Source organism: Chaetodon trifascialis, chromosome 15 (assembly GCF_039877785.1).
Source record: "Chaetodon trifascialis isolate fChaTrf1 chromosome 15, fChaTrf1.hap1, whole genome shotgun sequence".
Lineage (NCBI taxonomy): Eukaryota > Metazoa > Chordata > Actinopteri > Chaetodontiformes > Chaetodontidae > Chaetodon > Chaetodon trifascialis.
Window position 1 is genome coordinate 24275190 of NC_092070.1, and position 26211 is coordinate 24301400.

The window sequence follows — 26211 nt, forward strand, 5'->3', positions numbered from 1 at the left end:
AGGAGGGAAGTCACCTGACACCTCGCTCTGCAGACACTAGCCCCTCGTGTGGCTTCATTAAGCTTCTTCACTGTGGGGTTTTATTATACGATGCATGTGTACGGCATCTATATGCACACGTGCAGCGCTAAGCAGATTCTTAGAGTTGTGTGTATTCTCTTGGGGAGTTGTTCCTTTTCCTTGTAATCCAAGGACAATACCTCTCGCAGCAGTTTAACCTCTACCTTCCTCAACCTCTCAGTTTGCGGAAATGTTCCGCTTGTTGAATGAAATTCCATCGCGTTGCTGTACAATGAGCCACGTGTCTGCAGGTGGCGGCGTGCGCAAACGCGGCGTGGACGTGGCTGTTTTACATGGCTGCTTGATTGAATCCAGCGCAGTGTGACTGCACAGAGGCAGGTGGTCGCAGTAGCAGCCGCCAAAGTGCTAACAGTGGCACTAGCGGTGTTGATGGGAGTGATGCAAGTGTAGTTCTCCACCGGGGGTTTCCAGACGCCCCCACGTCCCCTCCAACATGTTGCCGCATCATGGACTGGCTCGCAGTTTTTCCGCTCTTTATACATCATAACTCCTTAGACAGAGGTGAGGTTGCCATTGGTATGCACAGGCGACAGCGGCAGATTCGCCACCCAGAATACCGCTGGGAGATTATACCCTTCCCACTTCACGCAGCAGGGATTCGGCCACCGTAAATAGAGCGCTTGGGAGTGTGCGGTGTGCCCGGAATGACAGAGCACCGCGGCGGCTGAGCACGCCAGCCAGACGCCGAGCACAAGCTCAAGGACTGCCGCAAATACAGTAATCTCTCATGCTTTTGGTTATGGTTTTTGCCTTTTCCTACGGGGACTCAGAGATCGGCGCGCTGGAGATCCGTCGGGCTGATTGTCAGTGTGCAGTGGGCGACCGTTGGGGCATGCAGGACATAAGCTACAAACTAAATCTGTTGGACTTCAGGAGAGATATATCACACGAGATGGCAGAGGGAAAATGACTTTGGTACAGAGTTGTTCGTGTGTCATCCTTTATGTTAAAGCTACTCAGTCAAGGCAAGAATTCAGCTCTAATCACAGTTTACGGAAGAGGAAATTGGCCCCATCTATTAGCTTTCTGCTCAAACATTAAACCAGTTTATTGATGGATTATTCATTGTATGTTTGCATCAAATCTTCTAAGGGACAGAGCAGAAGTTGTGGCCGTGGTTCAGCATGCAGATCAAATCATAAATGAAAAGCAGGAGTTCCTGTGAAGGGCTTAAGCAGGATCAGAGACAAAAACTGAATGACAGCAAGAGAGGTAATTTGAACGAGTGGAACGACTTGCTGTTGCTATGGTGTGCAATGACACACAGTGGAAACACAGACGCAGCACAGTGAAATTCAAGACGAGAACTACTTTGGCATGTTTCAACAACAAGCCCAGCTACCTATTACATTATGAAAGGGTAAATAATGCCAGAGTACACCCAAACATTTATTTTTCAAGCAGACGGTATTTCAAGTTTAATTAAAACGTTTCATGGCCATCTTCAGTTTTCAGCATCGAGCTTTACCGGCTTCTGTTTTCTGCACATCCCGTTTCTCTCACTTCTGCATACTCTGACCCATTAAAACTGCATCTGTGCATTTGACTTAATATGGGCACGGAGGGCTGTCTTAATTAATAAGCAGGCATCCACCAAACTAATCTGCCTGTGTTGTGAAGTCTGTCCTTTCCATTAAGTGGGACTCACATTATCTCCTAATCAAATTAGTCACTTAATTGTGGCCCTCCCTTGATGGATCCCATGAAAAAAGGAGCGCCGTGTTTGCTGGAGGGGGATGTGTGAAGATGGAACACGGCTGTTTCATTACGATATGAATTTTTTAATAACCAAAGCGTTCGCTGTCATCTCCTTGCTTTGAACCTTTGCAAAGGGTGAAGTTGAATTTGACATTTTATCCACTCACACAGTTGAGTGTCTGGCTGGTATGTTGGGGCTAAGTACCTAGCCCAAGGCCACTACCCAATTGCCCGACAGGGGATTGACCCCTGTCATCCACTGATCACTAGTCTGCTTTCTTAATCACTCCCCCGCACCGCCTGCCGCACTACCTGATCTTAGTCAATACATTAGCTCCCTCAGCCCTGATAGAACCGCTATTTCCCGAGCCGTGATTAAGGACGGAAACCTTATGTGACCAAAGATGCCGCTCCGTCCGTCCTCGTGCAGATTGGCCCCCGGGAGCTCACATTTTAAGGCAGAACGAAGGCTACCCCCACGGCATTATAGAGGTTGCGGTGGTCGGCGTCCACAGGGGAAACCCCGGGTGTCTGACGGATGGCGGCATGTGTGGTCGTTTGTCCTGCTGATGGAGTTTTATCCCCTGCCCTTTCAGAGCGGCCAGACAATAAAGAGAGCCACAGCCAAGCGTGACAGGTTAACCCAACAGTAATAGAATACTCTTAATAGTCTGGCTTGAGCCAAAGTCGGCGGCGGGGCCGGCCAAATCGCCGGGCTAACTCAGTGGTGAGAGTGCAGGGGACGCGACACCGGCTCTCGCTGTTGTTGTCAGACAGGAGAGCAAGGACAAAGAGGGCAGCGTGATGGCTTAATGGGTGGTTTGATGGCTTCATAGGGTGAAATTGAAGTTGGTGAGGGCAACCAAACAGATGAAACAGGACACGGGAGGCATTATACAAAACGGAAATTAGCCATATATAAGCATGACGTCGACCCACTGTATCACTTATATGTTTTATAGGAATCCTTGAGCTCCGGCGAGCTGGCATTGTCTCTCTCTGCCTCTCCTTCATATGGAAAATGATTTACAGTGGGTGATACGACAGCGTGGCGACGCCTATACAGGAGCCGGAGAATAAACACGATCAAACCGAGCAAACAGTCAGAAGAGATTTAGATGATGTTGTCATGACGTTGACGTGAACGTGCCTGTTTTCTGGCAGATAATCCTCACAAAGAGAATCCTCCGGGCTACATGCACCCGCGCAGGCAACGCTTCTGTCGGTGTTTGTTTCTCTAGCACCTCCGCTTGCAGTTTGTCATGTCTGACTTGGGCTTTAATTAGGCCTGCGAATTGAAGCGGCGGCAGCGGGGCTGGGAGCCCTCTGTCCACAGCTCAGCCGTCCTCCACGGCGTCTCCTCGGAGGACCTCTCTGCTCTGTGTGGTTAAGATAATAGAGGCTCGCTCAGAAGATGTTAATTGAGGGGAGATAAAGTGCAGTAGTGGCTGGAGGGATGCAACGTGCGGGGGTGGAGGGGAAGGAGGGAGGGCTACCTGATTAGAGGCTGAGGTGTTTGACTTACAGCGCTTTTTTTGTGATATATGTACTGCTAGATTTTCAAAAAGGAAGAAAGAAAATGCAGCAGCAGCATGTATCAAACACCCGGACCTGAAAGACAGTTATTAAAGTTTCTCCTGTTTGTGTTGTTCAGCGCCGCGCCATGCCGTGCCGCACTAGCCTTGCAAGACCCGATAAGGCCGGGAGGATTAATATATTTTACCTCTCAGTAGCTGCTGGAGCTGAATGGTGCTGTCAGGTTGTGCAAGGTGGATTTGAGAGTCAGGTTTCGTGGAGCTTTTTTGGGGCTGAGAAACGTAGAGTGGGCAGGTAGGCAGACTGTACGTGGGCCAGGAAGGTGGAAGCACAGGCAGAAGTGATCTGACCAAAACAGCCCAAGTGACAGAAGCTACATTAATAGTGGCATATGTCAGGAGCACGGAGAAAGCGAAAGAGCGAGAAAACAGACCCTCCGCCAGCCCGAGAGAGGACAGAGGGAACGAGGAAGAGGAGGGGAGGACGGAAAAAAGCAGAAAACAGTGCCAGCAGCCTCTATAATTGCCTCAATGCCACTGGGATTGCTTTCATTCAATTGAAGCATTCTCTTTCTCTGTACATTCGAGGTGGAGAGCGCACGCGGGAGGGGTGGGGGTGGGGGGGATGAGGGTTTGGGGGGGGTGTTGGGCTGGGTGGCGTGGGCGGGCGGGAGAGCCGGCGGTGCCCTCCCTCTTTCGGTAACATACAGCGATGAGGGCGATAGCTCCCCTGTAGCAGCTGAATCTCTGGCATCAGTGTGAGCAACAGAGAGAGAGAGCGAGAGAGAGCGAGCGAGAGCGAGCGAGAGCGAGCGAGAGACATAGAGAGGGAGGGAGAGAGAGAGAGAGAGAGAGAGAGAGAGAGAGAGAGCGAGCGCAGTGCTGTGGAGGAGCGAGGTAGCGATAAGGAGGTAGGTGGACCGCAGATCAGACCTGTCAGATGTGATTGTGCACCCAAGTGCAACCCCGCATGTGAGTGTGTGTGTGTGTTTTTATATTTCCCAAAGACAACCCACCTCCTCACCCCCCCCCCCCCCCATAGCAACACACACACACACACACACACACACACACAGCAGCACTGCCCAAACACACTCACATTCCTCGAGGAATCCTTTATTTCTTTATTTGGGCTCCTGTTGGTGCGTGCAGCATCGGATGCTCTGCTCCCTCCTCCTCCCTCTTCTTCTTCTTCTCCTCCTCCTCCGTGTCCTGCTCTTCTCTCCTCCTCCTCCTCCTCCTCCTCTCCCCTCTTTGCCGCTCTCACAGCCTAGTTTTCTTTTTTTTCCCTCTTCAATCTTGTGTGTGCAGGTTGTATCTGACGGAGGGACCGGTGCCGCGCTCCCATCCCCGCGCTCCTTCAACACCAACACCGTGAGTATTCTCATGCTAATTTGGCTCCTCCAGCCGCCTCAAACGTCGGTTTGTCTCCTTCTCTCGCTTTCTTTTTCTCTAAATTCTTTGCCTCTTTCATGTTTTCATCCGCCGCGCCAAACGCGGCGGCAGCGCGGGAAAGGAGGGAAAGAAGTGGAGACAAAAAGGAATGAGATAGGATGCTCAGAAATAGAGAGAAGAGGGGAGAAGGGAGCAGGGGAGGGGAAGAGGAGGCGCGGGGGGGAAGAGATTGCCGCCGCTGCGAGCGACCCGTTCTGCTTTCGGTCGGAGGTGTTTCTCCTGGAGGATGCTGGAATTGCCGAAGGGATGGAGGGGGCGGGTCTTGGTTTTGTGAGTAGATAGTTGTGCGAGTGATCGGGGATGTTGTTGACAAGCAGAGAGTGGCTCATCAGACAGCCGGGCAGCTGGAACCAAGGTTCCCTCTGTTGACTAAACTTCTGATTCATCCGTCACTTTCTATATTTGCACACATCGAGGCGCCTCGGCTCTCTCCTTTTTTTTACTTACATCGCTCTTATTTTATTATCTGGGAGTGAGCGCTTTGGCATCAGGAAGTCGTGTGTCACGATGATGTGAGGTGTATCGTCTGTGCAGATGGGCGACGAATCGTAGACGGATGCTCGTCTCGGTGCAGACCTGCGCCGCCATATGTGTGTGCCATTCATAATATGCACCTCGTTTTAATGACTGCATGTAGCAGCTGCACAAATGAGCTTTTTTCATTCGGCATCCATCCCCTCAGAGTGTGTGTGCGTGTGTGTGTGTGTGTGTGTGTGTAACTGCGAAAGAGTTTCAGTTCATGTTTATTTACATGTTACCTCCAAACTGTGCATCATCAGAGTGGACTCATGCATGCACATTAATGAGTACACAGTGAATGAATAATGTGTGTGTGTGTGTGTGTGTGTGTGTGTGTGTGTGTGTGTGTGTGTGTGTGTGTGTGTGTGTGTGTGTGTGTGTGTGGGGAGGTCAGTAAGTCAGTGTCCATTCCCACATGCTGCCCTTTGATCAAAGGGCCACATTTAGTCCGCCCACAGCATGTGTCTGAGCCATATGAAGAGTGGGTGTACTGTGGTGTGTGTGTGTGTGTGTGTGTGTGTGTGTGTGGGGAGATGGGCTGAGATGGATGGGCCCCGCGCCCTCGCTGCAACACCACGGCTAATGGGCACGCGGGTCAGCAGGGGTGGACATGCGTCCGGCTGTGCGGATATGTCACCGAGACCGAAACCTCTCCCAGGCCTTCGCGGGGGAGTCACCAAAACACGAATCTTTGCAAGAGAAAAAGCATATTGGGCCAACAAAACGCTCGGAACACACTTTGGCAGATTCATTTGGCAGAGGAAAAGGGATTGATCTGAGCGTGGCAATTAGGCAAATTTCAGAACTAAGCATCTGGCGAGGCGAGAACGCTTCGCCTGGCAGAGGATTACCATTTTAGTTCCATTTTGAGACGACGCAGCCCAGAATGTGTTATTTCACAGCACTCCAGCAGCACAGGCGAAAGCGGCACATGAGGGATCTTTGTGCGGCGTTCGCGTTGTGTATGTTGATTTCCGCGACCTGTGAAGTAAGAGTAGTGCTTTGATTAATGATGATTAGATTTAATATGTGTGTTCGCAGCCGCGGCGGCCGACCTCCCTTCTCCACGGCCTTTATGAAAATGAATCGTCGGAGTAAAACGCCCGGCTTGATAGCAGCCTGCCGATGAGCTTGCTTTCTAAAGTAGGCTGATATAAATGAGAACCATTCCCCCAATTATGGAAGATTAGGTTACCCTCCACCAATCTGAATCCTTAAATCCCTTCTGTTTTTACAGCTCTGTCTGCCGAATGTAATTCAGCCTGGAGACCTGGGCAGAATAGCAATAAAAGAAGGTAGAAACTTTAGCAGTGAAACCAAGGCAGTAAAAATATCCATTGGGAGAGAGCTAAAGCACATGATAATTGACACAGCGCTGTGTTGCAGTTGGCTGTAATTAACTTTGTAACAGAGGTTGTCAGTTGGAAAGGGAGAAAGCCCAGACTATCTCGGTGCATTTAACACACTTGAAAGTGCAGCGTTTATCGTGTCTTTCCAGCCTTCGCCGCTTCAGGTTGGCGTGGGCCTCTCCGCCGTGTTTATCCACATCCTTTACTACAGGCCCAGTCGGCCATTATACGCTACTTCCTGTATCCTTTGTACGGCAGTCTGAACACATGAAAAATCAAAAGGAGCCACTGTTTCTGGGGCGAGCGCAAAAAAGCTTATCATCTATTTTTAGTGCACTTTTCCTCATTGTTGCCTGGGCCACGATTCATGCTTACGTCTAGCGGTTGTGTGCCATAAACTATGTTGTGCTTCGCAGCCAAGCGCTGGCTGGTGACAACTCTCACCCACACATAAGTGATCTATGAGCCATATACCACAGGCCCCCTGCTGCCTCGCCAGCCGCTTTCAAACGCACAGGACCACAACAATGTCATTCTCCCTGTGTGATAGCACCCATATGCACCGACAGCACCTGTATTAGCGTAATGTGCCAACCCTTTATTTCTCATCACTTATCGCAGCCCGTTACACGCTGTACCGAAAAGGGGAAAAAAAGCTCATAAAGATAAAAATCACATTTCACTAGAGGGTGCTTGTGTGACAGTGATATATGCTGTGAGCATCCTGCCACCTCATTGAGATGGGAGTGAGTTCTGGGTGGCTAAATCAATTTGTGCAAAGGCTGTTGGCGCTAGTATTGGTGTCGTGATATGATCTTTGTTGTCCATTTTTAGAGGTCAGCGCGAGCGCAACGACAAGGGCGAGAGAACCTGACCGCTTTCTCTCTTGTTTCTAGGCTGGTAAACGATCTCCCCCAAGAGGATTGTGGGTAAAGTCACTCTTGATCAAAAAGGTATATGTTTAGGGGTTTTTTTTCCCAAGGTTTAGACACTATGGATTCTCTATTAAGAATGTACTTTCATCCATTACGGCACGCGTCTTGATAGAGTGTCCAGAGCCAGAGGCGAGCTCTGGCCATGCATTAATCGCTGTAATTACTCAGCGAGGGTGACAGTGATTCTGGAGGTGCATCTGAGTACATATACCAGTGGAGGACTTGGGGCGGGTGGTGGTGGTGGTGGACCAGTCAATAGGTGAACCTGACTCCCGCTAATGTTGGAGATATCCGGTCAGGAAGAAGGAAGAAGAAGGCTTCAAGATGTGTCAGCACGTTGAGATTTCCTCAATAATCGATGGGTTATTTCTTCAGGTTTTTTTGGGCGTCTGGAGCGTAAACAGCTGTTACAGCTCAGTCCTCCGATGCACACCAGGTGATGTGTTCAGTGCACGTGACAGGCTGAAGAAAAGCCGCGTGCGAGGCATTCGAGTTCACAGCAGAACATGAGAAAAGAGGAGTCAAAGGAGGAGGAAGACGTCACGGCACCGGCCACGTTCTTTGACTGACTTGTGATCTCCGGGAAGCGCGGCGCAAAATCACCACAGCAACGACTGCTTAGCAACAAAGACGTTGCCAACATAACAAACAAAACAAAAAAAAGAAAAGAAAGAAAACACAAACAACAAAAGAGGAGACGCCGGTTATGTCACTCGACTTAGCTCTTTGTGATTCTGTGTCACGGCTGCAAGGTCGGCCGCGCAGATGTTCGCCGCTCGCGGAGAAGACGGAGCGAGCGGTCAAATCAAGGCTGTCCAATCAGAGCGGAGGAGGGAGAGCCGGACACGCCGCAGCTCTGAGGGCTCCTTATTGTCTGTACAAGGGCAGCGGAGTTACTCTTTGTTACGCCTCGTGTAACGATGTCAATGTGCCAGTTAATCAGAGCGGCATTGTTGCTCATAATAAGTGAAAGGAGTTTAATAGGTGAATGTCGGACACTTCCCCTCTTATCTCGCTGTGACTCTCTCGCGGCGCCTTCAGCAAGTAATCATGGGAAATATACGACTCAGAGACGGTTTTTAATTAAGGGCAGTTTTTAGCATCATGGAGGGAAACGGCGCTCTTGTGCACACACGTATGCATGTCGAGCGTTTTTGGGGGGGTTTGGTTTTCTCATTAATCACAGCAGAACCATGTCTGATACCGGCGTACGGGAGATGAAACCAGCCTGGAACGACGGAGTTGAATATTTGAACATCTCAGTGCTGATGTGTGCAAAGCAGAGTGTGTGTCTGCAGGGGAGGCTTTGAAATTTCATCCACTCCATCCCTTTTAACTCCGCGGAGGGGATGTGTGTGTCTCGCTCCAGTCGGCCAATGGCTGTTAGGAAGCTCCCGAACACCCCCACCCCTCCGACCATTCACGCACACACACACACACACGCTCCTCGCTATCTGCCGCCCTCCCCACCCCCTCTTCTACTCCACAGACCTGCATTGTGTCAGATAGTTTAATGTGAAATTGCTTTTCTTTCAAATTTCCCCCTGGAAACACAGGTCGTCGCAAAATGTTACATCTCATAATGGCGTGTTATTGTTGTTCTTTCATACGCGTCCTTGGCTTGTGAGTGCAGGATTTTTCAGCGCGCAGCTGAGGTCACGCTCGGCTATTTTTCCCTGCGCTTCTGCCGCTTCTCCCCTCTTTGTCATCACGGATTCTGCACCGAGCTCTTCCTCTGCTGCACCCACGGTAACCCCGCTGAAAAATTTATCACCACCTCGCTCTATGATTACGCTATGCATTAGCAGGGCTTAAATTTAATTTGTCGGCGGGCCCTCGCGGCAGTGCTACGGGCCTGGCCTATCAGAGACACTTTGTAAAGGCCCTGGAAGAGCCTCCCGGGGTGATCCTATCAGTCAGACACACTGTCAGCAGACACACTCAGTTAGTCAGCATTGAGTCAGAAATGTGGCCCAGCCAAGCCACACGCCACCGTCGGCTGCTCCGCTGGGCCGCTGCTGTGGGCATCCAGCTCCCCCGCCTGCCAATCAAAGCTCCAGCAAGGATGCTGACCTTTGTCCCCCTGTTGAAATGAATGCTCTTCAACAGGTGATCCGGCAGACATCCCTGCCTCGGCACCCTCAAGTTTAAATATAGCATCGTTTTCCTCTTTTTTTTTTATGCTCCGCCATCGCTTCACATTAGCCTGTTACAGCGCTGCTGTTTATGTCAGCCGCTCTGTAGGATGCACTCACATTATTTCATGTATTTTTAAACTTTATTCAGTACACAATGCCAATCCTCTGACGATCGCCTCAATAATAATCACTTGTCCTAAAGTGGCTATTAGTGTCTTCCACTCCTGTGATTTACATTAATACCTAGTGGTTAATGTCATGTTTCTGTACTCAGGGTATGTGCAACGTTTAAGTGCAAGGCGCTACCTCCGCAATAATACGCCGTGTGATTATGCTCCCTTTTGCTGTGCCTTATTTTTACTTTCACATTTTCATCCTCTATCAAAATAGCCTGATCTGAGGCCACTCAAGGCTGCTTTTATCACCGCTCGCAGAATGAGAAGGTCAATTTTCAAGGCATTTCGTGGGGGGAAATGTTTAAACCAGCTAGTTACTAAGAGAACCAAGAGGGCCTTATGCTTCGTACGGCTCTAATTGGGATCCATTTTCATTTTCATATGGTTTTAAATGTCAAGAACAGAGCGCGCACAAAGTGTTTTGAATTTGCTCAGGAAGGCCTCAGTCGCTGGGTCAGACAGGTTGAAAGCATCTTGGTTTATTATGAAAAGAGGACATACTGTAACAAAGCTCTCTGTAGCTGGGTTTCACCGCTGAAAAGGAAAAAAAGGATGATATACTGCTTCTGACCTCAGCCGTGGTCCGCTGAGAACATAATGTCAAAAGTTACCAGCGCCTTTCTTCATTTGACAGAAACAAATCCTCAGGAAGGACTCCCTCCCTCGCTGTGTGGAGGCTGTGCTCTCTCCCCGCCTGTGTGGGTGTCCCCCGGGGGCCCAGCCTCCCCTCGCGGTCCAAAGACATGCAAGTTAGCTGGACCAGAGACTCCCAAGTTCCCCAAATTCATGAATGGGAATGTGTATTTCATGGTGCTCGGTCACACCAGAAAGCGGTGGGTGGTGGTGGAGGCTCGCCGATGGAGGAGCTACATGCAGCTCCTACACTGGTCGCCCAATAGCATCATGTTTACGTTCGAGTGGCGTCCTCCAGTGGTCACGTGACATGTTCTGGTCAGCTGGCGGGGAAGAAGGAAGTAGCCGTCAGAGGTTGGAGTGAGAAACAAGATGTCGGAGGAACAACCCCGACTGTTCCTCTACGTTAACCAGCAGTTCTTCTGACCCAACGCGCAGCTTGCTTCAAGCTAACCACACAGAAAACACCCGCAGTGTGTGTGCTGTCCCGTTTCCCTTCACTTAGTCTGTTCTGAAACGAGCTAAAATGGCAAATTCCTCCGTTTGGTTTGTGTCAAACGGTTTGCAGCCGGCCAGCCGCTCGCATTCATGTCGTATTTTCAGCGTGAACGCAAAGCAAACGAGTCCGCCGGCTGCAGCACTTCCAGCGGAAATGAATTTAGCTGGCGTGCTGGAGCCCTGAGCTCAAAGCGGTCCGGGTTAAATCAGGAACCCACCGCCGGCACATACAGCGCACCGGATGTATGTGACCATGAATGGCTGTTAGGACAATACATTAAAGAAATACCCCGGAGCCTGGATCCCGTATCTGAGCTTCAAATGCAATTTTTCATCCTGTAACAATGTATAATCTCTTGTCCAAGCAGGCCTGTGTTTCCACCTTAAACATTCCCTTCATTCCCTCATTTAATAAATGACACCCAGAGGACGAAACGGGGACGAGTCCCCGCTGACACCTGTGAAATATAGACTGATAATGCTGCTGCCACTCGCTTAACGCCGCTCCCGTCCACCTCCCTCCGCCTGACAGGCCGGCCTGATGCATGTATCATACTGAGCGGATCTCCGCGCCGTCAATTAGGAGCACCTTAAGCATGTGACTGAACTTGTGAGATTCCTGAGGATGAAGGCAGGGATGAAGGATCTCTGCCGGCTCGTGGAGCCAACGCCGCTCCTCCGTCGGCTGCGTCCTCTCGCCGTTTGCTGCTGACTGCCAGCTGAGTGTGTGTTGCCTCTTTATTTAGTGCGTGTGTGCTGTGAATATGCGGGTGGTGGTCCCAGGGGTGGTGTGACGGAGAGGAGCAAAGCCTACCAGCTCCTCCGTGCACACACGCATCCCCCTCACCTCTTGCAGATGTGGGAAACTCAGTCGTCATTGTCTGCATGGCTCACTTTGAATGATTTAATTACTTGCTTTAGACTTGAGCAATTATAGCTGAGCAGCACATATGTTAATTATATCTGACCTCACATTTTCGCTGCTCTGTTAATTGTTCGCTCAGATGACACTCAGAGATGACTGTCACTGCCGCCTTCGTATCGGCCGATCGAGGAGCAAGATGACGGCGAAGTGACCGATGGTCGATGGAGGAGTTTAAGCTGCGGCGCTGGGGTTCAGATGGAGGGGGTCGCGGCGTGTAGGCCTCATCACTTGTCCTTTACCCCCTCCTGTCTGCCTCTGCTGCAGACACACACCACCAGCTGTCTCCAAGAGACTGCCTGTGCTGTCCTGAGCTGCAGGCCTGCGCCTTGTGTGGCAACTCCACCATTAACGTGTGAACGGGTGAATGAGAGGCAAATTGTAAAGCGCTGCAAAGTGCAGCCTAAGTGTGGTCCATTCAGCACATTACAGCCATAACACCGACGCAGGGAGGGAAGTCTTTTCCTCTGGTTTCCTGTAAAGTGATGCCAGTAACCTGCGCAGCACTCATGTCGAGCAAAGAGGCCAATCTGCAACGCTTCCTCGCAAATGGACGAGTGAGGCTGAAGGTGCGGCGCTCGCTCTCCGTTGTTTACGAGATGATGCACTTTGTTTGTCTCTCGCCGCCGCCGCCCATCCGAAGCCGCCAACGTCGCAGCTCGAGGCCTCACGCTGCCTGTTCTAATACACTTTCCCTCGCGGAAGTCCCAGCATCCAAAAATCCATTAAAAACAGCTCGCAGAGACAAATTGCTACCTGAACTAATACATCTTGTTGAACGACACATGTATTGCAATTTTCCCAAACATGGTTTTATCACATAGCTTATTATCACATTTAATGGGGACTGCTTTCACTTTCGCCATTACTGCACACTGTGGTTTAATTCTGCTGGCAGCGAGGAGGCAGAGCAGAAGTTAAGGCAGCGTGGAAGGCGGATACACACAGCGAGCTCTTCAAATTCATTTTGTCTTGTGATATGATTGCAGCTGCGTGACTGTGGCCTTATAAAGCGACGGCAGGAGAAATGAAAAATACATGTGCCGCTCAACACAATTACATTTGTTAATGCAGCAGTATGTCTCTGCGAGCTGTTTCTAATGGACTGTGCTTTTGTTTGTCACCTTAAGTGAGCGCAGACGGTTTGCTCACTTCACTACGCCGGAGCCGAGTTTGGGAGAGCAGGACGAGTGTGTCAGGGAGGAAGGGCTGCTTCCTGTGTTTGCACTGTTCATAGTGAGACGTCTTGGCTTCTAATTGTCTAATTGAACACTGGTTTTCACTGTCCAGCCGGTGTAATGTCCTTATTTTTGCTGCAAACCCTGAACATCATTAACGGCAGACTAACATTGAATTTCTTCTCTGCAAGCTGAAACATCTCCTCGTCTTTGCCTACAAGCGGCAGCCTCACGGAGCTGATCTGCAGGATCAGGGCCGATCCGGGAGTGTTGTAAATTTCTCTAACAGCCAGAGTGTTTAAAGCCTGATCCTTTTCCGATTTCGGGTCTGTTTGCCAGAATCAAAATCCCAAATTCTTGTGACTTAGCGAACAGGAAGTGAATAAACAGCCGCCAGCAGTTTGAGTCGCTGAGCGGTGCAACAAAAGCCTGATTGAGTTTTAAAAAACAATCATCTTGAATCTATTTCAGTCACAGTTTGCAGGTGAACCATACCTCTATAGTGCCAGCGTTTGGTTAAAAAAATGCATTTGAGCTTGAGTATTGTGTTCATGCAGAGGCTGTCAAAACATATCCAAAGCCTCCCGGTACATCAGATCCACGCTGACTCTCCTGTTTTAAGAAAACACAAAATATGATAGACACCCTGCAAAGGAGACTAATTATATTGTCTAAATGCTCTCCAGCTGGGAAACATACTCAAACTGCTTTGCAGATTTTAATGCACGTCCCTGTGAGCGTGTGCTGTGCAGCTGTGTCGTGTAGGAACGAGACCACTGCAGACGTTTGTGTGCAGGAGGTTCACACCGCTTCGTGTTTCCAGTTAGCGCCTTTAATCGTCGGCTGGTGAATCCTGACGTCACATCCCTGCTTCACTTTGCGCGCTCGTCTTCTTTGTCGTTCAGTTTGCGGCAGATGTGGGCACGGGCTACGAACTGATACACTACTCTGAAAAGTCACCTAAGTGCTGGCTGCCAGACTCCTTCTGTAGATGACAGCGCTGCTCGTTGGCTTTCAACCTGATGTGACTCACCTCAGCTCCTCCAAACAACTCCTTCCTTTTAGGTGTGACTTTACATTTTTGCTAATGTTGCAGTGTTGAGGTCTGTGTGTGTGTGTGTGTGTGTGTGTGTGTGTGTGTGTGTGTGTGTGTGTGTGTGTGTGTGTGTGTGTGTGTGTGTGTGTGTGTGTGTGTGTGTGTGTGTGTGTGTGTGTGTGTGTGTGTGGACGTGGACTCAAAACGTGAAGATTACGTCTTGAAGTGAAGACTTGGATGAGGTTAGGGTGAGCTTAATTATGGGTTTAGCTTGAAATGAATGGAAGCCAGCGTAATGTCCTCTGACGTGATGGAAACACGGCTGTGTGTGTGTGTGTGTGTGTGTGTTTGGGTTGACACTCGGAGCTGATGGCAGCACACACTCATTAAGCGTGGCGGCTCAGGCTTCTCCCCACCAGGATTCACAGACAGCTGTCAGTTCAGTGAGGGACTCTTGCGCTGATTGTACATCAACATGCGCTCCGACTCGCATCCTCCACCGCACATCTACTTCCCTCCACATTTGCATACGTACCCATCAGCACGGCGGCTGCAGTGGGAGCGCTGGGGGACTGTCAGGAGCGACGGCACAGCGGCGACCTTTGCTCCTCTGCGCAGGTTGATGTTTATGTTAAAGTGGATGCTCATGCGTGATGGGACGGGGATGTGGAATTTAAAGCCGCGTGGAGAGATTCTCTGACCGTTCGATCGCAGAGGACACAACACGCGAGCTGACAGACATGTTAGCAAACAGGCCTGTTTACAAATGCAGCAGGCGGCGAGCGGCGGCGTCTCGCCGGACTGTTTTTGTGTCCTTGTGATGAACACGAGTCTAGTTTTCGCTCTGGTTTGGGCTCATTAGCTGCCAAGCGTTCCGCTCTCAGCTATAGCCGCTCAGTTCGTCTGTTTGCCAGCAATCTTTACAATTCATTAACTCAAAAAAATGGAAAGTATTCTCTGCTCCGAAGTGAAGTTTTAGCAGCTTCTCTGCGTTATCTGAAAGTGAATATCTTTGGTTTTGGACTGTTGGACCGTGGAAACCTCACAGAGTAATAAATAATGCTAATCTCTCGTCGCTGCAGCTGTGTTTGTTTTCACTATAGTAAATATATAATGTCAGATCCTGAGCTTTCACACAGCAGAGGCTCTCAGATCAGATATTTTACGTCCGTGTGAAAGTTCTACCGCATATTCTTTTCATTGTTTGTCATGTCTTGTTTTATTTTCCCTCCCTGTTCTGTCCGTTGCTGCAGTCAGGACTTTTTTCAGTCATTGGTATTCAGACACGCTGGCCCGAGGTGGCAATCTGTTAAAGAACGTGGAGGGGGGTGTCACCTCTCAGTTAAGGCGGCGCTGCCATCCTCGAGGCCTGGTGTGCTTGGACAGCTGGCCTCAGAGTTAGCGAGTGTGACTGTGGAGGAATGGACGCTAAATAACAGAGCCTACAGCTCTGCCCTCCCGCCTGGCCGGCTGGCTGGCTGGCTAGCAGGCGTGACGCGACAGGACGGAGGCCAGAGCCAGCTACAATCCATTACTTTTACCTGAGGAAGGGGGAGAGAGAGAGATTGAGTTAAGGGCCAGAGCACCTTTCAGCGCTCTCTTCTGCATGCTAATTCCACCCGCGCTTTGGAAAAGGGATCAAAATCTGCAGGCTGAGAAACATGGCCTCTCGACTCACCGAAGGAAGGGAGAAATCCTCCTTCCTGCTTCCTGCCTCGCACACATACTGTATGCATATTAACGCACAGCTGCACACGCTGTTTAAATAAAGCAGGAGTGCGATGTTCCTCGAGTGTTACGCCGAGAGGCTGGAAACTGGAGATTGGATGTTATTCTTTTGTGTTTTTTTAATTATACACGATGCATTACAAAAAGCCCTCTTAGACTTTCAGATCAGTCAGCGTTTCCTCGTTCAGTCCTGCAGGTCTGTGGATGAATAAACGATAACGAAGAGCTTCGCAGGCCTACCTGTCACACGCCACATGTTGCTCGTCGCGTGATGTCACCGACACAAATTATCCCCACCCCCTAAAATTTCCCATGCACGCCAGACAGCGAGCGCGATGAGCATTTGTGCAGAGAGCATGAAGCAGAGGGTGATTTTTGAGGCGCTGCTTAAAGCTATCACTATCCGAGTGGAAAGTACACATGACAACTGGTTTGCAGGTTCCAAATGAGAAACCACCACAAACAGTGTGGGTGGGGGTGGTGGGAGGAAAAAAAAGAAAAAGAAAGAAAGAAAACAGCAGCCCGGATTGGCACCCAGTGACAGTGATAAATTTCACCAATCGTCCAGTGTGAAGATCTGTCTAATCTTAGCGGTGGCTCGCAGCGGGGTAGGACCCCATCACTCTCCCATTATTTGACAACAAAACATCCGCGGAGAGCAGCGAGCCAGGTTCAGTTAGCTACAATACACTCCCTGCATACACAAATACCCAGCGAGGGGGATTATAAAGTGGCTCTGTAGCCGGCCGTTAAAGGGGCAGGCCATTAAAATGCAGCCGCAGCTACCTATCCCCGCTCTGACCGTGGAGTGGTTGAAAGAGAACAAAACAAAGCCGTCTGTCAATAGCCTTTAATTTTGTATAGAGAGCAAATAAAATTCAATGCCTATAATGGCCTTCATTTTCCTCCAGACTCTTGAAATTGATTCGATGGCTTAATTTGGCCGCGGCAGGTGGGATGCGATTGGCAAACGTATACGGCTGCATGCGGTTCACCCCAGATGACTCAATAAACAGCATTTTCAGCAGTTTAGCAACAAAACATTTTTCCGAGGCCATGCATCGCGGCCCGTATGCATCCATCACGGCCATGTGGCGCAGAGTTGGCAGTTACAAGCTCGGCGTTTACACCCAAAATGTTATTTTGATTTCACTGACACAGAGATAATGTTTCATAACACACAGTCAGTCACGAATTAGCCCATCTGTCTGTTTGAGCTTCCCGGTGCTGAAGGAGTCTCTGTGTTTGTGTTTGTGTGTGTGTGTGTGTGTGTGTGTGTGTGTGTGTGTGTGTGTGTGTGTGTGTGTGTGTGTGTGTGTGTGTGTGTGTGTGTGTGTGTGTGTGTGTGTGTGTGTGTGTGTGTGTGTGTGTGTGTGTTTGACCACAGTGGCTCAGCCCTCTCCCCACCAGGATTCACTGACGGCTGTCAGCTCATTGAGTGACTCCTCCACAGATTGTATTTGAGCCAAAATCCTGATCCCTCGTCTCGCTGCTCGTCTCGTGCTTTGCCTGCTCGCCCCCCCTCAGCTCGCCGGCGTGCATATGCTGACACGTTCGCGCATGTATATACAAGCGCTCACGCACACGCGGTGCGGACGGTATGCCGTGCTGCAGCTCGTGGTGTGAAACTGAATGTGAAAGTGAAAGCGTAATTCAGTCCAATTAGCCGATCAGGTCCAGCTCCACATCTGCTGCTCTGGCCTCAGCGCCCGATGGAAGAAACAGTCTGATGCTTTTTGTCAAAGAACTCGTTCAGGCTTCTTCACCTGACGTCACGCGGCTCAGTGGCCTCAAGTCAAACAGCAGGGCTGCCTGTAATGCGTCTGTTTATCGGTGAATCAGCGTCACACCGCCGCCGTGAACGCCATCAATACAGACGTTCCTGTTTGGGTGTTTAACCTGCATCCGTTGATTTGCACAAACATCTTCACATACGTCGACGCTGGGATTAATACGTATATACTATGATGGAAAATTCCTGTTTTCTACCTGACTGATGCGTATCAGCACAGCAGAAATGCATCAGTTCCATCACAGGCACTCCCCAGGCCCGGCTGGGACACCTGCTGTCAGGTGTGTGCTGGTGACATCACACCACACAGCTGTTTGATGTTTGGACAACATAAATAAATCAGACTGTGATCAGCTGATCTGATCCTCTCTGACACCAACTGACCTGAAATATATTTCATGTTTTTGCTCATCATCAGATTTCTGTAAATATCTCTGATTGTGAGTCTGATGCAGCGACACGTTTCACAGACTGAAAGATGAGGAACGCTCCAGAAACACCTGTTTGGATCATTCACAGGTAAACAGGCTCACTGATAACAGGTGTGGGTCATGATTGGGTATGAAAGGCTCAGTCGTTCATAGAGGATGGAGCGAGTTCACCACTTTGTGAACACATGAAGGATGGAGGAGATTAGCACATGAACTTTTAGTGACAATGACTTCATCTGGATGATCACAAAGGAAACAGTCTTGGAGCCCTCTGTGGGATCAGGGCAGCGTGTTGGTGGATTTTTCAGCTTCTTCTGAGGAGGAAACCTTTTCAGAAGCTCCGCTCACGTCGGTCTGACACCTGAGAGGAACACCTTCACGCTGACTCTGGTTGCTTCTGTCCTCCTCTGACTCTCTGTATCGTCTGGCTTCGACGGTCCTTCTTCAGAGCTGGTGAACGTCTGATTTGCTGTTACGTATTTGACCAATTGAACTTTGCACATCCTGTCGTACATACTGTTTGTTTTTTCTCAGTATATATTGTTTTATATTCTGTTGTATATTTTGTGGTATATCTTGTTTTGTATATATATTCTCAATATAAATATTTTGTTTTTTATAGTTGCTTTATATATATATATAGTTCTCTCTCTTTTCTAATTTTATTCTAATTCTATCCCTGTAAGGAGCTCTGAACAAAAACACTCCCCTCGGGGATAAATAAAGGATTTCTGATTCTGATTCTGATTCTGATTGAAGACGACAGTGAGGCTGAGAGGATCGCAGTCGTTTCTTTAAAGCCGTTTCAGCCTTCGTATCGTGGTCAGGAAGTTTCTCCACGTTGGTCATCGTGTGCCCCCCCCCCCCCCCCCCCCGGCGCTCGGTGCTTCTGGCCTGACTGACCGACGGCTCTGCAGCTGATCTGTTCATCTCGTCAGCCTCCTTCTCCTTCTCCTTCTCCTTCTCCTTCTCCGTCTCCGTCTCCGTCCTCTCCTTGTTCCTCATCAAAGAGGAAGTGGGAAGCCTCACACTGCTGAACAATTTTGATCATGGTATGAATTTTTAAATCTAAATCCAACAGGAAAATGAGTTCAGCTCTGAATAAGGAATCAAAGCGTTGGGAGTGTTTTTCATATCCTCCTCCTTGTCAAACTCATCTTTTATTGTCTCTTTTTCCCCTCGTGCTCCCTCTCCCTCTCCCTCTCTCTCTCTCCACCCGTCGCCTCCGCACACCATTTTCTAAACAAGTACAAAGAAATGATGATGCCCAGATTGAGAACCGGTGCGATTTACATGACTGATTACAGTGTAATTTCACACTTATTTGCATGGATCTCCTCAACATCCTCGCCGAGCTAATGGATTGTTAGAGCTCTGCAGCTCAGGACATATAAATGAGGATGAGCGAGATGGAGTGAAAGACGGAGAGGAAGAAGACAGGGAAGAGACAGAGAGGCAGACAAAGTTCAAGTTAAAGTTCAAGGTCGTTTATCTCCATCGCCCTTTATCACGCCGCGTCTCCAAGGACTTTAAAGGGACAGACGGAAAAAGAAAAGGAAGACAGGAGTGGAAAAACAGAAAAAATCCAATTACAGCCAACTAATCAGCAACCAATCATAAAACAAAGTGAAACAATGCGTTGAAAGGACGCGGCTGCTTACCGAACCTCCTAATCAGCCCGAGAAAAAGACAGACTGATGCTTTATTAAGCGCTGCGAAATCTGCTCTGCAAAATGGCTGCGCTCGTCTCTGCAGGGCCGGTTCGTCTCATCCAGACGAGGCAAATGAAACGTACGACTCCCTGTTTACTGCGTTTTAAATGGGCTGCACCAAACAAACGAGGCTGCACCCAAAGATTAGCTGCTGCTTATACCCCCCCATCAAAGCTAAGAGACACAGCTAGCTTGTTAACAGTATATTACCTTTGCAGAGTGAATGGTGTGAGAGGGACGGCCGGAATATGAGAAGCATCATCAGACTTTAATTAAACAACATGTTGAAGGGTCGTTAAAGAGAGCAACAAAATGAACCTCAGATTATAAAACCTTAGATTAAAAATCAGGAGAGCTGCGTGAATCCGATTCACTCTGAAACACTTATTTCAGCATTTCTGCGTCTGTAAATCAGCAGAATCGATGATGATTATGTGCCTTATGGTTCGTGTCCAGTTTCACCGTTTAGTGTCAACATTTTAGGAGTTTGGACCAACTTAATGTCCTCACTTTAACACGTTGATGCCATGTGCAGATATTTTAGGGGAGAGAGAAGAAGTTTACAGAATTGTTCAGCATTCAGCAGATTTAACTTTATTACCATTAAAAGCTGAGATGTGTGCTGCAGAGCTCGCAGGCCAGAGAGGAAAACACGCCACAAAATACTAATTAAACCAATTAAAATACAGAAAATGTGAGGCTTAATTACCAAGCTGGTCGTGGCTGTGTTTAAAAGGAACCGGCAGTTATTTTCCAGTGTTGCACGATTGTATTAAAACTTATTTTTGGAGGTTGTGTCCCAGCTGCTCCCGTGACTTCCTGTTTACGTTGTCGGTTGCCTTTATTAGCACCGCCGAAGCAGCTTGATTTAGTGAGTCACCGTCGAGACGAGCAAGGAGCTGCTGAGCCTTCAGGAAGGACTTGAAACACCAGCGTAGTGATGGAGCTGTGAATAACAGGCGCAGCCTCATTCACGTTTTCATCAGGTGCGATGCTGAAAGATGTCAGAGGCTGTACAGATTGGATTTTGTGCATCATTGTGATGTTTGAGGATTTATTTTGCTGCTATTAGTGTCAAACACGTGTTACAGGGTCCACATATCTGACTGTGAAGCTCGAAAGCAGTCCAGCTCGGCTCCATAAAGTGCACTATTTCATTTTTCTCCACAGATGCCATTTATAGTTTTGTCTGAGAATTTCATCAGTGCTTTTATGAGAGGTTGGCCGTATTTGACACCACTTTTATGAGGCCAGTTACTTTTTATGTGAAGCCTTCAGTGGAAATGTTGATGCGGTATGATTGCTGGATTGGGAAGTTTATGGGGATCAGTACAATATACAGAGGCTGCGTTTAACAAAAGGAGAACATCCGACAAAGAGTCGCTCTGAGTTCATCGTTTGAACCTTCGTCTGCGGCACATGAACGTCTCATTTGTGTTGAATATTTCGCCCAATTCTCAAAATTCGGTTATTTTATATTTCCGTTCCTTCTTTTTTTCTGCAGTGGCCCCAACTCTTTCTTTTCTGGCAACAAGTAATTAATTTCCACTTGTTGTCATTAGTTAAACCAGTTAAAAAAAAAGAATTATGGCCAAGTCCATGCAAATAGTGATTAATTGTGGCTGGCTTTGGTCCATTTGTTCTCATGGAGGCTGTGCAGGGAAGCTCCCGGGGTGATTCATTTCTCCTGCTTCCACAGATACGCAGCTCGTCTGCCTTTTCATCACCCTTTTTGTTTCTCATTGTTTCCCTTCACTTTCATCATAAGCCGCATGCTAATGTACAGTGCGTCTGGGGCCGAGGCTGGAATATATCATTTTCTGATTACATTCTATAAATGGATTTGTGGTTATTTGCACAGAGGAAGTGTCATGGCGACATTCGATATGAAAAGCTGACTTTTCTGTGCAGGTACAGCCGCGGCAGCTTGTCAGAACGTCCGTCTGCTCTGCGGCAGCTCGCCGCTCTGACGGCGAACGCCGCTGAGGGAATTACCGGCCGTCAAGGGGAAGCTCTATTAGAATATCTGTGATGGATCCCAGAGTGAGAGTCGACGTCGAGGCTTTTTTCACTTTTTTTAGGCACCTTATGCATAAATGGTGCAATTCAGACTGCTACTTAAGCCCTTTGCAGAGGTGCTTAAGTCTTCTCGCGCACGCAATTTCCTCCCCGCTCATTCTGACATTGAACTGAAGTGCCGAGTCGTCCTGCTCGCAGCGAGTTGCACACTCAGAACGGTCATTTGCATTATTTAAAGGTTCCCGTGAAATCCAATACAGCGCGTGACACATATTTATACAATCTGAGAACGAATGACATCTTTGTGAGATAACAACAAGACACCGAAGCCGGCGGCGCACACACCTCAGGGGGGGACCGTCTGTGGAAAACCTCAGACTCATCACGGCTTCGAGGCCTCGTCAGCTTTCATGTGTGTACAATTTAAATACAGGAAGTGAGAAATAGATCGAGCTGATCAATAACAAACTACTACATGGAGGTCTGCCTCAGCAGGTCAGCTGCTTCACTTTGACTAGTTCCACCTCAAACATTTCTTCTTAATTGGAAAATCTAATTTAGCTCATTTTAAGCCACTTCAAGTGCTAACGTCCTAATTTTAATCTCAGGAGTTTTAAAGGTGGACGTATGCACTGTGGTGAACACATACGCTCGAGCAAAAGCACAAACAAAAGGGAAGTCTTCCTCACGTCCACAGGTGCCTCCGGTGTTTACTGCTGTTCAGCACGTTCAGCGTGATCTTCCAGCTTTTACCCTCAAAATATCAGAAAGCCGCCCGGTTCAAGGGAAACTCAACAACAAGATCTAAAGCCTGACAAACATTTTGTTATGGGCGACCAGAGGGAGCTGAACAAACCCCTTGGACACTTTAAAAAATCTTGTGCTGGCTGAATCACCAGCAGGTCTGACCTGCTGTACTGCAGCTCCAACGCCTCTCCACCACTTACTGTACCGTACCTCGGTCCAGTCTGCACTAAACCCCCACGCTGCCACCCCCTCCTCGCTCTCTACTGTACTCTTTATCTCTCCCTCTTTGTCTTCCTCTCCCTGTGTGTCTTCCTGCCTCCTCCTCACCACGGTGGGGCTCTGCCAGGGGCTTGTGATCGGATTTAGCGCCGCGTTCTCACTCCGTCTCCCAGAGATGAGTGACAGATGGTGGCCATTAGTGTATATTCCATGCATCTGTTGCAAGGCGCTAATTTATCTCATTAGGGGAACGTGTGGAGGGGGAGGAGGTGTGTGTAGGAGCGGGATGGAGCATTTTATTATGAGTGTAAAACACAGGGAACGATGCGGCGAGCTGGCTGATACAGAGCGAGAGGAAGGGGGCGGAGCGTCGGAGTCAGGAGGTCACAAAGTACAAGCGCTCGTCTTTGAGATTCCTCTGCATGTGTGTGTGTGTGTGTGTTTGTGCTTTATGGGTCATTCTGTGGCGCAAACCAGACAAGCCCACTCACATATGTGCACCCCACCCACAGACACACTCATGTAAGCAGCCACACCCCCACACACTTCTGTCAGACTGCGTGTTTACATTAAGAAAGGCGCACACGCTTTAATTAATGTTCCACACTGCTGATATGCTCATATATGCTGTATAAAGGCTGTGTGTGTGTGCGTGTGTGTGCGTGTGCGTGTGTGTCGGCGGGGGGGTGGGTTAGCAAAGCCTGCTGATGTATGCTGCTATTCTGTTGTGTGGCTTTTTTTTTTTTAAGCCTTTTGTTAAGAATAATATGTTTACCATGCTGGAGCCGTGTAAATATCATCCCTCGTCGCTTCTCATTGGCTGGCTGGAGGCCGTTAAAATCATATAGCACGACTAGCCTGTGTAGTTTAATAATGATCATAAAAATAAGCTTTATTTGTAAAGCACCTTTCATACAAGAACTGCAGCTCAAAGTGCTTTTCAACGAAGAGCTCTCATGCACCCAGAGCCTGGTAATAACAGTAAAAATAAGATAAAATGAAGGATGAAAATAGAAGCATCAGAGGACTCCAAACTCTTATTCCTTTACGACGGTCAGCAGTTTGAGACTTAACAGGCGGGAACTCACATGGTACTTCTTGTATGCGCGCTCGACCAATCGCAGCCTCCGAAGCAAACGAGCATAACAGAGTCTCCCGATTTCCCGACGGACACAGATTCACCACGGGTCCTGATTGACCAAAATAAACCCATTTCAGCCTGAGCGTCTTCCAGTCCCAGTTCAAACTGCAGGAAAGCTCAGCAACAATGCTTCTACTTGACACTGCATTAGAGAATAATAACACCTACAAATCTGACTGCAAACTCAGGCTGCTCCTGATTAACGATCTTCACAGTCAGCTAGTCGTTGATATACATTTATGATGTTTATTTATTTATTTTTGTGGCAGAAAAAGAATGGAATAAGTAACATTGTTGTGGATGATGTATATTTACGTATTAACTCGCTACAAACTCGTCTTAGTCGCCCCCACGGTCAAAGTCCTGGGTGTAAATCGCTGTAAATCTCCTCAGTTCGGCCTCCATCGGTCTCAAAGGCTGCGCTCAGTCCTGGTCCGGCTGGGCCCTGAAACCTCCTCACCTCCTGTGCTTGTCCCCCAGCACCCCCAGGCCCCCAGTCAGAGTCAGCTAGCTGCTTCTTGACGGATCGTTCACAGCAGGTTTATTGGAGCATCTTAGCTGGAAACAGGCTTGACGAGAACATTATTAAAAGCTTAACAGCGAGCTAAAAGACACAAAGAACATTTCCCAGATGCTAAAACGTCCTCAGATCTGTGTGGGTTTGCTGCTTCGAGCGCCTCCTTTCACATTACGGTCGTCTCATCTATTTTTAGTCAAAGAACAACGATTAGCGCAGCTTTAAATGATGTTGAAGTCTATGAGGTTGTCGTGGTTGCAGTCATGGCGATGTTTCGCCTTGCAGAGGTAACTTGTCAGTCAGGCGCTGTCTTTCATTGGATTTCCTCTTCTTCAGTGGTGGCTGTTCTGTTTCTTCACTATTCATTTTCACCAGCTCGTTATATTAATTCAGGTAACGATGACAGCTCCGCGTTTGATTTAATGGTAATAACGGTGCCGTGTTGGAACAAAACCTGCCATGAGAGATTATTAGTCTGATTGGAAAAAAATGCACTAAAAAGGTGATATATGCATTATTTTGGCATTAATACTCATTACTGAATGAGTTTTGACACAGTAGTGTAATTAAACAAAGGAAAGCCGGAGCATTGCTGAGACGACTGGCAGCCTCCTCCACATTTTACATTGTGCCAGTGCGACAGAAGTGAGCCTAAAGTTTTCTATACAAGATCTGAGTTCTGAAAACACCAGCTGAGAATCAATTTTAGCCCAACAGCTGGAAACTGGGCCACTCTGTGAGCTGTGGGGGCTTTTTTAGACGATTGCAAAAAATGAGCAGTGCTGTATTTTAAAGTTGACTCGGAATGAAAGAGCTAAAAGGTCAGATGCTCCAGCGTGGACGGAGAGGAAGCAGCGAAGGGCTAACAGGAAAATAAATGTTTATCTTTTACATTAAAATTAATACTCTAAGTCTGAAATATCATTATCTTTATTAGATGGTTTAGAAGGAGGTTTAATGTGGTCTGAAAAAAAAAAGGCCTCCAATCATTGGCACCGCGGCCTCATTTGTTTGCAGTAATTATACCTACAGTAGGTAGCCTAATTACTTCAACAATAACACACTGATGATTAAAAAAGCACAAATGTCGCCTCCACAGCCAGACCAGCCAAAGGTGGCACATCATTTATCCTCCTTATGGGCTTAAAGTGCAGAAGTGAGCGTGTTTAAATTTCTGTCCAAAGTGTTAACTAAAGTGGATTAGAGAGGCCGGCGCTCTGTTCACAAACTCCCTAATACCTCCAAAAGATTGTTTCAGCACATATTCATGAATAAAGAGCGAGTTTAAAGAGATTTGGCATCAGGGCTCTTATTGACCCGTCTTCTGTGTATGGTTTTGCGGGGCTATCTGGCAGCCCAGGGGAAGGATTTAGCCTGCCCAGGAAAAATCTAATATTTCTCCACATTAAAGTCAAATAAAAGCCACCTGGCAGCCCCTGTGTGTGTGCGGCGGGGAGATGATACAGTGGTGACCTACAGCTATTCACCGGAGCCCGAGTTAAACACTCCGCTTTGGCCTCCTGCTATCTGCTCCGGGTGCCACGAGAGGTGACACATTCTCATAAGCAGGCGGGAGGCCACAGTGGGTGTTGATACGCTGTCCGCTGATGTGTGTGTGCGGGGGGGTGCGGGTCCAGAGCGTCGCACAGACCGATGGTTTCATTTCTGATTTTCGCTGTGTTTCGTAAGATTTCTTCATTTTTGGTTTAGGTTTTATTTCACACGAAGCTCCAACTGCTTCCTGTTCTTTAA

At 48.5% G+C, this 26211-nt stretch overlaps 1 protein-coding gene across 8 annotated transcripts in view; it reads left to right on the forward strand.

Annotated features, from left to right (window-relative positions):
- The window catches only part of LOC139344008 (RNA binding protein fox-1 homolog 3-like), a 349683-nt gene that overhangs the window by 112571 nt on the left and 210901 nt on the right, over positions 1-26211 (forward strand). For 4 of the 8 annotated variants that reach the window (XM_070981885.1, XM_070981888.1, XM_070981891.1 and 1 more), the window contains exon 4: positions 4626-4688. The exons of 2 other annotated variants lie outside the window; for them this stretch is intronic. The gene's annotated coding sequence lies outside the window, so the exon portion shown is untranslated. Of the gene's footprint in view, positions 1-4490; positions 4689-26211 lie in introns of those variants that run through there. 2 more of the 8 variants (XM_070981883.1, XM_070981884.1) reach the window with 2 other exon arrangements.